This window comes from Vicugna pacos, chromosome 20 (assembly GCF_048564905.1).
Source record: "Vicugna pacos chromosome 20, VicPac4, whole genome shotgun sequence".
NCBI classification, from domain to species: domain Eukaryota; kingdom Metazoa; phylum Chordata; class Mammalia; order Artiodactyla; family Camelidae; genus Vicugna; species Vicugna pacos.
In genome coordinates, this window is record NC_133006.1 from 38,404,666 (window position 1) to 38,418,995 (window position 14,330).

The window sequence follows — 14,330 nt, forward strand, 5'->3', positions numbered from 1 at the left end:
TTCCAGTCCCTTTATCTAGATATGATGTCAGCTATAACCTGTTGTTTAAAACAGTAATGTAATTTATTCTAAAAAGAGGATTCAAGTGGAGGAATGCATTTTAATCACCCATAATTGTTTACACCATCACATGAGCATGCTCACGTCAGAGTCAGTCTTAAAACAAACTGAATTAGATTCAGAAAAGCAGCATTCTAAATCCAGATCTTCCAATGAACAGCTGTAAGAGTTCTTCAGAGTTTGGTCAATTATGTTTATAGGATAATTTTGTTAGTAATAGTCATTTTCACACAACACTGTCCAAAAATTCTTTTCAGGCTTCATTCAGTGGAAAATACAAAATTCCCAGAATCATGTTTTTTCATTGACACTATCATGCAAAAAGGGAAAGCCCTTTCTGTTATTAGTATCCTTACCAAGGCTAAAAATAAATTCAGAATCACTTTTTTGAAAATTCAGTAACACTCACATATGTAAAATGTCATAATAAATTTTACTGGGCTTATAATTTAAGAGAGATTCCATATCCATGGTAGCTATGATGGTTAGGGAAAATATACTGGGTTTATAGATTAATAAACTAAATACATATTTATATATATTTATTGCAATTTGGGTCACATTCAAATAATTTTAGCTAATATGTTATCTACCACATATTTAGTACATACCTTGTAACAATCACCATACTAGCACTCTACATGTGTAAACCTGCTGGGTCTACACGTCTGTGGGAGGTAAGGATGAGGCCACAAGAGGCCAGGCGAGGTGATTCTATGGTAAGTGATGGATCTAGTGTGTGAATTGTGAATGGAAGAACAGGAGATACATCCGTTATGGTATGTTGCCTCTCTAGGGAACAAGAGCTAGATATCTTTTTAAAACATTAGTCAGGGTCCAATCAGGAGAGATGTATCACTTAGTAATTTTTAAAAAAAGGAAGTTTAATATTAAGAATTACTGAACTATGATAGAACAGTTAATACAAAGATGAAAAGAGAACTCCAAAGGGTTCCCTGGGGATAAGAGCGTACTCAAGAAACGACAAAGTAGGAAGTGAAGCCCCCTCTGAAGGCACAGGTTCAGACCTCACTGGAGGTGTGTTTCTGTCCACTGTATGGCAGAAAAATCTACTGGTTTTCTCAGGCCAGAGCTGGCTCGTGGTCACTGTATAAACAGGAAGAAAGCCTTCAGGCTGTAGGCAAGCTAAGGCTCTGGGAAAGGGAGCTGGGGTGCTGTTGTGAGTGTAAGACCAGGAGCACATGATATCCACTCTGGGAGGGACACAGAAACCCAACCTCTGGATAGCAGGTGCATAAGCACGGCTGACACAACTCTCAAGGCCGGTAGGCAGTTTCTCAGTGGGAGTCAACATACCACTACAATTAGGAGTCCCGGAGCATGTGGCATCGCACTGGGAAGGCCCAAGGCAAGGTCACCCCAACTCCAAACAAGGCTGTGACATCACAGAGGTACAGTCCTTTCTGGGTGCACAGCTGGGGCAGTGCACCATCTGGTGTCTCCACTCACATGCCCTATAGACCAGACATGCAGCAAGAGCAGGAAAGAGCAAAATAAAGCCCACGAGAACCAGGAAGAAAAACCCATCTCCCCGCAACAGTGTCCTTACTGTGCCCGCTTCTGGTCAAACTTCACACAAGGGTGTGCAAAAGGAATGCTCAGGGTCCAGTCACAGGGTGGTACTGATGGGCGAACTTGCAGATGAGGTGCAGTAAGGCAGTAACTGGCACAAGTCATAGAACACTTGTTATTGTAGAAGCTGATTTACAGTTTAAAAATCATTGGGGAAGAGTCCCACCAATATTTATAATTATCTTTTAAGAACAAGTTAAACGTCCACCAGGCACCCTGCACCTTCCCACTGCTTTTCCATTCCAGGTCCCCATGGGTCTCCTGGACATTCAGAATGAGACTGACCAGAACTGTTCCCTCCAGTGGGCTGTGACCAGAGCAGCAGCCCACTAGAACTTCAGGGACAACAGAGGTCATTACCACGGAGTTCCTAAGCGAAGAGCCTTTGTTCTGTTGGTCGGGTATTTAACATTCTCTGTCTGTGCTTAATTACTACATGATCTTTATGCATTAGAAGAAAGGTTATTTTGGTCAAACATTTAAATAAACAATCTCCTACACTCACAGAGTACCTGTGACTCAGACTTTTCTAAGAACCAACCAGTGGTAAAACAGAGGCCACTCGGTATCTGGGAGTTCCTCAGCAGCTGTGCTTTCTAGAGTCCAGTTTCTCCACATTTACTGTGAGAGAACTGGAGTAGCTGGACGGCGGGATTCCTCCCAAACTCTAAAATAAACAAGCAAGCAAACAAATGAAAAGCACTACAACTGCACTAAAAGCAGGGCTGTAGGTCGGAGAGGAAATACACTCCTCCACTAAGCAAACTGACCTCTCCGGGGGGACCCTGCCCCTTCTCCCTGGGAGAGTTCTAGCTTCATTGTAACAGTCTAAATACTGGAACACAAATCTCACTCAACATAGCATTTTAAACGTTCTGATTTATTATGCCACTTAAGGAAACTGTGTATTTTTTCTTCACATGAATATAAAAATAGTAACAAACAGCAACTGTTTGGTAAGCAGCTGAATTTACTGAGGGAAGAGAGAAAAGAGATGAAAACGAGAAGCATTTTATTTTTCTCAAATACTCTAATTATGCTGTGTACATAAGTAGATGCCACCTGACTACTAGACATCATTATTTTTTCCAAAAAGTGGGAAAAACTGTCCTGCCTTCTAAAAGGTAGGTAAAATTCATTGCAAAAAGCTAGTCTTCATTACACAAAAGAAAAATATTTATTTGATCAACGTTTGCATCCCGAGGTAACTGTACAAACTATATAGGTCATAACTTAATTCCAGGCTGAACGTCCCAGATAAAGGCTGTAAGAGGGAACGTTAGCTCACACGTTTTGCTTTCAGATTCTCTCAGTCAGGTCTTAGATCCCCTTTATTCCGTCTGACATGACATCCTAGCATGCACTCTGCCAATGACATCACATAAACCACCAAACCATACAGGAGACCAAGGCACTCCAGCATGAGACAAATAAACAGCATTTTGTCAAACTTCCAAAGGTGATGTACTATAACACATTGAAAAAGAAAATAAACTTGAAAGACAATTGGAAACTTAATCATCAGTGATGTGTGACAGGCACAAAATATTTTGTGAAATGAGTGCTTTGAATTAGGATAAATATGAAAGCTTAAAGCTGATTACTAGCTACTATATTCAAAGACCCTGGAGACGTATTTCATGGAGCTGTGGACCAGAATAGAATTGCAAACAGATTAATTAAAAATGATGCTTTTGTTTCCATTGCACTGAACCAAACAGAATAAGCAAGATCTACATGAACAAATACCATTTCACACAGAAACTGTGTTGCAAGATCTGTCATGGATGCTTCCACTGGCCCAGGCCCAGACGTCTGCCATCACAAAGTCAGAAGAAAAAACCACTGTGTGGGGAGCACCAAACAAGGAAATCAACCTATAACGGAAGTTAGAGTCTTCCTTCCCTAAATGCTGCTCCAGTCTTACGAAGTTTCTGCATTATTTTGGAGTAGAGGGGTTCTGAGAATCAGGAAACTACCCAAGCTACTGTTCTTGGAAACTTCCTTTTCTCCACTTCATTTCTCATCATTAACCCTACTGAAGGATGTGGTGCCTGAAGGAATACAGATTACCCAGCCTTCAGAAGACAGTGCTAGAAATGGTGCTCAGTTGGCACCCTGCCAAAATCTCCTAATTTTTGTTTTCCATCACCCATTTCTTCTCAGACCCTGGCATGGTCATAGCAGAGGATTCCCCACAAGCAAGACCCAAGGATATGATGTAAAGGACAGTCGGTATTACTTTTTCTTTCAAGCAAGGTCACCATTAACATAAACGCAGTAAGATAATGGAAAAAAAAAATGCATCCCTTCCAAATCCGTATCTGAGCACTCTGAATACTAATACACTCCGATTGCGTTTTCACTCATTTTTTCCTTCTTTCTGTTATTCACTCACTGCTTCACATATGGTGATGCAACAATCATCTATCATTTGCTTTTTTTTTTTTTCTTGAAGATAAACACAATGCTATGGGCCAAGGAGAAATACACATTTTCTCCTGCCATCAGAGACGATGCTGCTTTTCCTGAATGGTCCTTCCAAAAGACACGGAATTGGTTAGCTTGACAATGAATGTATTGAAACATAATGGAACAACACTCTGAATGTAGAAGATGGGTGCTCTCAAATGATTTTCCATGCATTTCATGAGTAATTTTTAGCCTATGGTCAAGTACTACTTGGCCTATGCTAATGCCTTGATTTCCCCAACAGCAAAATGAAATCAATAATGCACAGCATTTACTTACTTTGTGGGAATATCTGGGAGCTTATGAGAAAGATGATTTTTGCTATTTTGAAGAATTATAAAATATCCTGGCTTGGGGAGGGTATAGCTCAGTGGTAGAGTGTGTGCTTAGTATGCATGAGGTCTTGGGTCTGATCCCCAGTACTTTCATTAAAATAAATAAATAAATAAATTGCCTCCCCCCCAAAAAATAAAATGTCCTGACAAATTGTTATATCACATTTATCAGATGAGAGAATATAAAAGCAGTAAGTTTTCAAGTAAATCGTTTATACTTCAGACATTTTAATTTGAACACTAACGTATATGTGTAAGAATGACTGTCTATCATATAAAGTTGCTTTTATATAAAGAAACTGTACTTCATAGTACTGAAGCAGCTATTAAATAGCACAGCCTGCAGTAGCTAAAAAAACTAAATCAAAACACTCATTTTAAATTATTAAATAATAAACGATTAAACTATATATGAGTAGTAGTTTGAAGGTAGACAGTCTTCTCATGTTTATATGGTTTTGTGTTTCTTCTTAGGTCAATGACCTGGAAAAATAATAGTAATCCAGAATGTTTATTTCATGACATTCATATCTGAAAATGTAGTAGCCTTTTCTAGTGTAAGGAAAAATATGATTATTTAACTTCTCAAGTATCATAATATAAAAGTGAATGTGATTTAAAGATTCCAAATGAGTCTCTTGAAGTCCACATATTAAGTGATCAAAGTGGTAAGTTGATGAGATTGCAGGCCATTTACATTACCATCAAAGTCCGGGATTATTTCTATGGTTATTTAAGTGCCTGGTGCCCACATATATAGTCAAACTCTCCTCTGTAGATAGACTACTATTTTGAGATAAGAAACCATATGCTAAGGCAACAACTTGAATGAGGAATAAATAAAATTGCTTACTACAGTTGTCACTAATTTCCTCTAATATAAACAGAATATCTAAATCATAACATTTTAAGCTAAAACAGCAGTTTTGAAAGTTCAAATTCTCTTGATCTATAAAAGTAATTTATGACTGCACAGTAGGCAAAATAAAGGTTACCAATCCATGGCCCAAATTATTAAATAGAAAAGATCAAGGTGGGCATAATTATTTTTACATCTCTGACAGACGCAATTTTTCACAAGCTAACGCTGAGCTGAAGGATGGGAAGGTTTAAGAGCAGTGGACAGTCACCAGCATGTGGACACACTTATAGAAAATGTGCGGTGGGGTGCGAGAATGAGTTTTACCTCTCACCTACAGCTCTCTCCACAGAAAATCCAATATGTAGTGTAGATATGGGGAAAAAAATTACCCTTTCTGCCTGTTTTTACTTAAAATGATTTTTGGTCATGTAGCTGCAGCTCTGAACATCTGTTAAAAAAATAAACAACAAAATCATTCCAAAAAATGTAGTTTTCAACTATGAGCAGCTTACAGTTTGCAAGTTACTTCTACCCTATGGACTTTGGTTCCAGAATCCATAAAAGGAAGAGAATGGATTATATAATATTTAAGGTCTTGCCAGGTCTAAAATTTTTTATTTTTATTATAATGGGAATCTTGATGAAAGATACATATATGATAAAGGAAGTATAATAAAATATTAAGTAGGTGGTGTGTCTGTGGGATTTGCTTTTTCCCCCCAGTTTTCATGATAAAATGTTGTTAAATGTAATACTGATTACTTATATTCTGTAACTGTGTACTGACATAAAATCATAATGAATACTTGCCTTCACGTAATCTGTGATATCTACAGTATAGCTGAATTTTTTCAGCTCCATTTTATAGATACAGCTGAGAAGGGAAAAGACTTATCTAAGGCCACATAACTAGTTAATGGGAGAATTTTTTGATAGCCCTCTACCAGTGGAATTAAAGTTCAAATTAAGTTCAAAGCATTAACACGTATATCCCCTTCATAAAGCAGTCGTTGCTACTTTGGGGCACTTTTAAAATGTGCACAGCAGCACAGTAAGGGTAGCATAGTTTTATGAGTCTTTACCAAGTAGTTTCATACACATTGCCCCATTCAATTAATAAAGCAAAACTGTAAGACAGGTTGGCAGGAAATATTACCTGTGTGACAGCAATGAAACTTTTCAAGCCAGAGCAATTTTTGAAAGGAATGTCCTCATGACTGTATCTGTATCACCATATTATTAATATTTAGGAATTTACAGTGACTTAGAACAATACAAAGCTGTAATAACAGAATATAGACAAAATTATGGAAAATTTTTTCAAACAAACAACAAAATGTTGTTTCTGGAAATGTTAAATTAAGAAATTAAATTATGTGGGTTTGAATATATTTTGTTGTATTGATATAACCTTGACTTGTCAAAACAATATTTCATTAAACTAGATATTTTCCATTGCTCACTTTCATGAAGAGGAAAAAATAAAGATAATGAAATTAAGTATGGCAAAATAAAATTGTAAGGTTGATTTCAATTGGTTTAACTAAGATACTATTATATTATTGAATAATTTTTTAAAAATAAGGGTGAGCTAGATTTTCTGTAGTTCCTACCTGAAGATTTGATTCTAACAGTCATCTATCTACCTATTTGCCATTTGTCAAAGTAGCAGAGCATGTGATCATATCTCTGCAAACATGGTACAAAATCTGTATAATAGGGCAAAGTCACATATGCATAAAATAATAATTGTGAAGTAATCATAGATTAACACATAATATGTAATATGAACAAAGAATTTAGAATATGACACAATAAAAAGTCCTTTAAAACCGAAGGACACATTCAGACTCTAAAAAGAACGCCGTTCCACACTTCAAGGGCAACAAGCTTGCACAACATCACTAGAGATTTTCCTTTCCTCCTAATCCTTCTCTAACCCATGGCAGAAGGTAGAATGTCAGCACCTTAAAAATGTTAGGTAAAGGCACTGGTTTCCTCATTTCCAATCACTTTAATTGAATGTGTAGTGTGTATACAGAACTGTAATTCTGTCCAGAGGTTGCTTGTCAAGCCATGTTTTTATTGTAATTACTTGATTTGTTCAGCTTTAATCGTATTTACTTTTGAAGGTCAGCTGCCCTGCTCAGACATGGCTAGTTGAAGTAGGGAAAAATATGTTAACACCCACAGGCAGAAAGCCTAAAAGAGAGGAAGGGTTGGGGGTTGGGGGGAGTGCAGTCTTCCTATGTGGACCAAAAAACCAAGGTAAAATTGTCACTTACAAATTACTGTAAATTGACAGATCACATTATTTGATACTAACTTGTAACTCTGGGAGAAGAAAGCTTATTGCTCTACTTTGAAGATTTAATTGTCTTTATTCTCATTGGATGCCAATGATAATGAAATTATTCACAATTAACACATAGGAAAAAAAGTTGAAAAAATGGACAGCACCTCTCCTTTCCCTGGTTTCTCCATTAGAAAACTTACTTTCAGTCAATTTTCCATCATATTTCTAGGTATGGTGAAAACTTTCCCAAAGTTTGGCTCTTAGTTAAACTTTGCTGAGGAACAGGAATTTTAACATTATGATTCCAACTCATACCACAGATCTTCAGGATATTATCACAATCATTCAACAGCAATTACAAACACTTATGAGGTGATAGAGTTAAAACTAAACTTATCGTGGTGATCATTTTGCTGCATATATATGTCAAGTTGTTATGCTATCCACCTTAAACTTCTACAGTGCTGTGTGTCAATAAAACAAAAAAAGAACCCACAAAAATTCCAGATACTTTAGCTTCTGATGTGTTGACATAAAATTATAACAGAGCAAATTATTTGATGACATCTTGAAATTTTTACCAGCAAGGAACCACTTAGCTAGTGGCCTCATTCTGGTACCAATCTCAAGATAATATTAATAGAATGAAGAAAAAGAAAAAGGATAGTAAGATAAAGGGAATTAGTCTTACACAGCACATTGTAACTAGTATATAAGAACCTGCAGCAGGATCAAAAAGGAAGCATCTCAAGCAATCAGACACCTTTTCTACAAGAAAACAAGAAGGTATCCCCCAGAATTGTAACCCAAAGAGAAAACAACATATTTCAAGACAAAACTAGCCACAATGACATTCCAGTTATCTCTTCCTGTGTAACAAATAACCCCCCAACTCAGCAGGTAAATCACCCACAGTCACTTCACTATGTATTTTATAGTTTGAGGAGCTGGTTAGGCTCAATGAGCTGGTCCAGGTACTCTCACACTTTTGCACTCTGACAATGACTGGCCCTAGAGCTATGTCAAGAAAAGCCATCCTGCTCAATCTGGGACCTGAGCAGGGGCTGTCAGCGAAAACAGCTACGTATGACGTTCACATATGGCTTGGGCTTCCTCGCACGGTCACAGGGGTCTAAGAGCAAGCATATCAAGAGAACCAGGCAGAAGCTGCACTGTTTTTTATGACCTAGCCTCAGAAATCACAGGGCCAAAGAGTGTCACTTCTACTACAGTCACATTCTTACCCTTACAAGAGAAGAAACAAGGATCCCACTTCTCTGTGGGAGAAGCATTGACATCACACTGTAAGAAGAGCATGTGCTTGAGGAGGTTGTGGTGCAACCATCCTGGGCAACACACTACCACCTGTCATCCTCTGAAGGCTGATCAGGACTGTAAAGTAACTTTCTATCAGACAGTCCAAATGGGCATTGACTGAAGGCTGCAGGTGGCACTTTAACAGCTGAGTAAACAACTATAATGTTCCACGAGCACTTAGGAACTTGGGAAAATATTATATATATATCTATATATATATGTATATACACACACACATATATACATAATATACATGCATATGTATCTATATACAATTACATTTTTAGCCTTACTAAGGACATTGTATTCTTCTATTTTTTTCCTTTTAATTCTGACAGACTTTGATTTGTTCATTTTTGATGCTACTTTACTGGATACATGTAAGTTCTTGATATTTCTACCTGCTTAGTATTTTCTTCCTTTATCCCAATTCATTCATTCGACCTGAAAGTCCTTTATCTGATATTAATCACCGCTATGGTAGCTTACCTTTTAGTAGCACATATCTGTTTTAACTACTTCTACTTCTTTGATTTCAAATATTTTAGGTAGTTCTGTTTCAAGTGTGTCTCTTTTAAGAGCACAGAGCTGGATTTCTTAAGTCCTGTTTAACATCTAAGCAAATATTCATTCTTTTAAATAGTGAGTTTAGCTCCTTCTGATTCATTGTGATTATGGTCTGTTTGATCTTCTCTTTACTATTTGTTTTTGTTTTCTAAATTTTTTGTTTATTCTTTTTTCCCTCCCCTGGTTCAGAACCTACAGATTACATTTTTATTGTTTTAATTGTTAGTGTTAAATGTTTCACATACAGTTAGTTATATGTAAAAATTTTTAGAAAAAGTCTAAAATTATTTTGCACTTCTCTTCTCTTACAATATATAAATGGAATTAGCCAGCCTGAATTTCCATTTACCTCATTTCCAATTACTAGCATCAAACTTCTAATCAACATTTTTGTCTTTTTAACTCCAACATTTATGTTGAAATGTTAATAGTTCTAAATTTATTAAAACTTCTGATTTCATTTTTTTAAGACTTCCATATCTACTACTTTGAATGTAATCTTTTTTTCCTCTCTAATAATCTTAACTATTTTTTCTCAATGTTATTTTATTACCAAATATCTGGAGATGGATTTACTTTTATTCAAACTATTTGATTCTCAAAATGCTCTTACCATTTGAGGACTCTTATCTTCATCAATTCTGAAAAAATTCCACTTAGGATCTCCATAAATACTGATATTCTGATGTTTTCCCATACTCTCTTCTTCTAAATATCCTATTTAATAACAAAGATTATAGGCTCTCATTTCTGACAACTATGTTCATTTCTGCCTTTTTTTTTTTTTGCTTGTGTATCTTAGTTTTCTCATCATTTATCAGAATGCTTCTAGGTTACTGGCATGTCCCCTCAAAATCTCTTTTTGAATAGCCATATCCTATAACATAGAAACCAACTTGATTTAGTGTTCAAGACCCTATATACAACATGGCCCAACTAAAACTGTTAAACCTAACTTTCCACTTATCTAATATTCAGAATCTCAGCTCAAATCAAATTGACCTACTCACTGTATTCTGAATTTACCATAGGATTTTCCACAGCCACACACTTTTGAAAGTTGATTCCCCCTCACAGAAATACTCTACTTCACTTAAAGGAATCTTACCATTCACTGCTGCCTTTTCCATGAAGAAAACCTGTAATTTTTGCCTACTCTGAATTCCTTTAAGAATTGTGTGTTGTTACATAATGAATATAATGCAGGGTGTTGAAGTTTGAATACTGTAGATCCAGACTGCTTACATCTGAATCCCAGCTCTCCCACTTATGAGATATATTACCTTAAAAAAGTTATCTAACTTGTGTGTGTCTTTCTTTCTAAATCTGTAAAATGGGATTAAGAAAAGTATCTACTTTTTGGGGTTATTGTGAGGGTTAACAAATTAACATAAGTAGAAGTCTCTTAGAGCAATTGTTAGCATGTAGTACATACCATTTAGCATTGGTCTGTTTTCTGATGTTTTTCACTGCATTGAAAATTCTTGTCTGCCACATTTTGTTTGCAGGATGAAAGAAAGGACTAAAGCAAAATCCTGATTATTTTTGTACAAGAAAATTCTCATGGACAGAAACACTACAATATTTTTTTATTTTAGTCAATACATGTTTGAATTCATCATCTTGCTCACATGCTTTAAATTCAGAGAATAATCCAATGACCCTCTCTTGTACCAATCTGGAGGGGAAATTTCTATGAAAAATTTTCCTTGGTGAAAATTTGCTAGTGAACTGGGTATCATTCTGTAAAGAAAGTCCAAAACAATATTTTTAATATTTCATGCCAGTTACAAAAAATTCTGAATGTTTACAATAAAGAAATTTTAAAACAATTAAGTAAGATAAAAATGAATTAAATTTTTAACAGTTTTCAGGAACTTCAATTTTTATATTGGATTCCACTATTAGGGGTACATTCTAACTGACACATAGCTTCTGCTTCAACATGATATTTCCCAGTGGTATTTTTATTTCTAAATTCCCATTTTCTCTATTAAATACTCAAACCAATGTTATTTGCATCAAATATTGCACTGTCCTTGGAGATTTGTTTGCAGGCCCTTCTACTTTAAAACTCTCTACTCCATTGATATTATGAATTTCACCCTTAAGTCAAACAATTTGTCAAACAAAGACATTCTGGGATAAAATGTAATAGTAATGACAAATAGTTTGAAATATTAAACACTTGAAACTTTTTTGTCTTTTTCCCCTCAAATGTATAAAACAAGCAAACATACTTAAAACAACAGTAAAAAGTCATTGTACTAAACAGTCAACAGCTGGTAGAAAATTGAATTGAACTTTGTCCAGAGACAATAGAAAAAGGAAATGAAAGGCTTCAAATTGCTTATAGCAGGCCAGAGTAAATCCAACTGCTTTTTGGGGTCATTAAAACATCTTGAACAATTTTCCAAAGATTTTTGGTTCAAGAAGCCCAAAAAGATTTTGGCCAAGCACTACTTTCCTCTTATTGTATTTCATAAGAAACTTAATCCATATGTTTCTGATTCATTTATATTTTAGTCATCAAACAGCTCTTGTGCAAGAGCTATCTGATTTCTAAGAAATCATTTGAGCCTTTTATAGAAGTTGGCTTGTTTTCTTTTAAGTACATTTTGCAAAACTAAAAATACTTGACTTGTTCTGAACTGCACTTTTAAGTTTCTGTACAATCATAGAACCTTACATATTAAATGAAATCTATCCCAACATCCAACCCAAAGTAGAACACCTCTTACAAATCTTTGGCAGGTAAAATTTTGGTTGCTTCTTTATCATTTTCAAAGATAGGGAACTCATTATTTCAGGGAAAATCTTATCCCATCAAGTCTCATCTTTTCCTTTCTTCTGTCACAAGTTTGGCATTTATAATATAGGGCTAAGTGTGGTAGTGTGTGTGTATCTCTGTATGTGTATGATTTAGTTCTCTTTTCTCCAGTGCCTCCTTGTCCCTTCATTTTGATAATTTGGGGATTTACCTGATATAGAGAAACTACAGTAAGTTGGAAACACTAGTTTGTCTCAGAAAAATCTTCATTTAATTTTTTTATTTAAATATGTAATAGACCTAGATACAGATGTTACATAAATATTTCCACTTAATCCATATTACACCCTATAAGAAAATACTACTGCCCCAATTTTTGAACGGGGAAACTAAATTTCAGAGAACTGGTTAATTTTAAGGAGGTCACAACAAGACAGGAGGGAAGGGAGCATGGCACAGCCACTTAAAGAATGACAGTAATTTAACACCAAAATGGAAGATTCACTTCCAGTTGGCCCTGAGGATTAAACTGGCAGGATGTTTGACTTCTAGCAGACCCTGAGCTTCATTATACACTCACTGTAACAGTGTGATAAATAACATGCCTGCAGGTGCCATGACAGGCCCAAGGCTAACCACAAAAGGCCAAAGAATGGGCAGTGGCCCAATTCCTGGGAATCCCAGCCCCTTCCCCAGGGTAGCTGGAATGGTCCCACCTGCAGGCGTGTGAAGCTACTGAGCCTATAAAAACTGGCAACAAGACGTCTAGCAGCCCCTTTTTTTTCATTCCCTCCTCTTCTGGAGAGGGCCTGCACTCTGTCTGTGGAGTGTGTACCTACTTTTACTTTAACCTGAGCACCCAATTCCCACACCTCTATCCTTGCCTTTCTCTTGCCTTACACTCTGTGCAGCATGTATCACTCTAAATAAATCTTCACTCAACCGTGGTTCACACTTGAATTCTTTCCTATGTGAAGCCAAGGACCCACACCTGGTGGGGCATGTCCCAGGGGCTCCACTAACACATGGGACACGGCACTCCTCACGCCCCACATCTGTTTTCCTGCATCAACAAGACTGTTTGGTAGCTCCTGCATTCAAACCCAAGTCTTGCTGATTCCAAAGCCATGGCTCTTCTACATTAAACTGAATTCCCATTAAAACTTACTGTACGGTCTCTGTTTTCCAGAATGAGGTCTAACAAAACAGACTGAGTTTTACACACTTATATATTTAACTGCTTCAGCACTAATTACGTATTAGGTTGTGTCACATGAGAGCACTATTTTTGTCAGTCAAAAATGTTCAATGTCTACAATTTTTTATGACCCAGGTTAATATACAGATATCCTTGACTCCATGTGTTTGCCTTAAATTTTACAGCAGAAAATTTCTGGAAGCACATAAGCTCGGTGGGCCAACGTATTAAAAAGTGTTTTCTTAAAAAGCTAAAGAGAAGATATAATAGACCTTCATTCAATTTTAAACAAACAGATTTTAGGGCCAGGGACTGGCCCAGGGACTCATCCCCACCCTACCGCCCCCTTCCCGCCCCTCTCCCTCTGGCCATCTCCTCCACCTTCCTACCCACCTCCCCTTCCCACCACCCGCCTGCCAACTCTGCGGTTACTAAAATCACTGAAATTCGAGGATGCCCAAGTACCTCAAACAAGATGACGCAGCAACTTCGGTCCACCTGCCGCACGGGAAGCGCAACCTCGCGCGGGAACAGGGAACCTCGCGAGGAAGAGGGAACCTCGCGCGGGAACAGGGATCCTCGCGCGGGAAGACGGAACCTCCCGAGGGAAGAGGGAACCTCGCGCGGGAAGAGGGAACCTCGCGCGGGAAGACGGAACCTCCCGAGGGAAGAGGGAACCTCGCGCGGGAAGAGGGAACCTCGCGCGGGAAGAGGGAACCTCGCGCGGGAAGAGGGGATCTCGCGCGGAAAGCGGGAACCTGGGACCAGCTGGAGGCGGGTGGCTGTATCTTAGAATGTAAGTACTCAACCAAAGAGCTAATCGAACTCAAGTGCAAATGATTAGCTGATGCCAAACCTTG

At 37.3% G+C, this 14,330-nt stretch overlaps 1 long non-coding RNA gene across 5 annotated transcripts in view; it reads right to left on the bottom strand.

Moving 5' to 3' along the window:
- The window catches only part of LOC107033041 (uncharacterized), a 283,934-nt gene extending 269,898 nt beyond the window's left edge, over nt 1–14,036 (bottom strand). For all 5 annotated transcript variants that reach the window (XR_012062417.1, XR_012062416.1, XR_012062415.1 and 2 more), the window contains exon 1: nt 13,936–14,036. This is a non-coding gene — a long non-coding RNA (uncharacterized lncRNA). The remainder of the gene's footprint in view (nt 1–13,935) is intronic.
- Nucleotides 14,037–14,330: the final 294 nt, after the last annotated feature.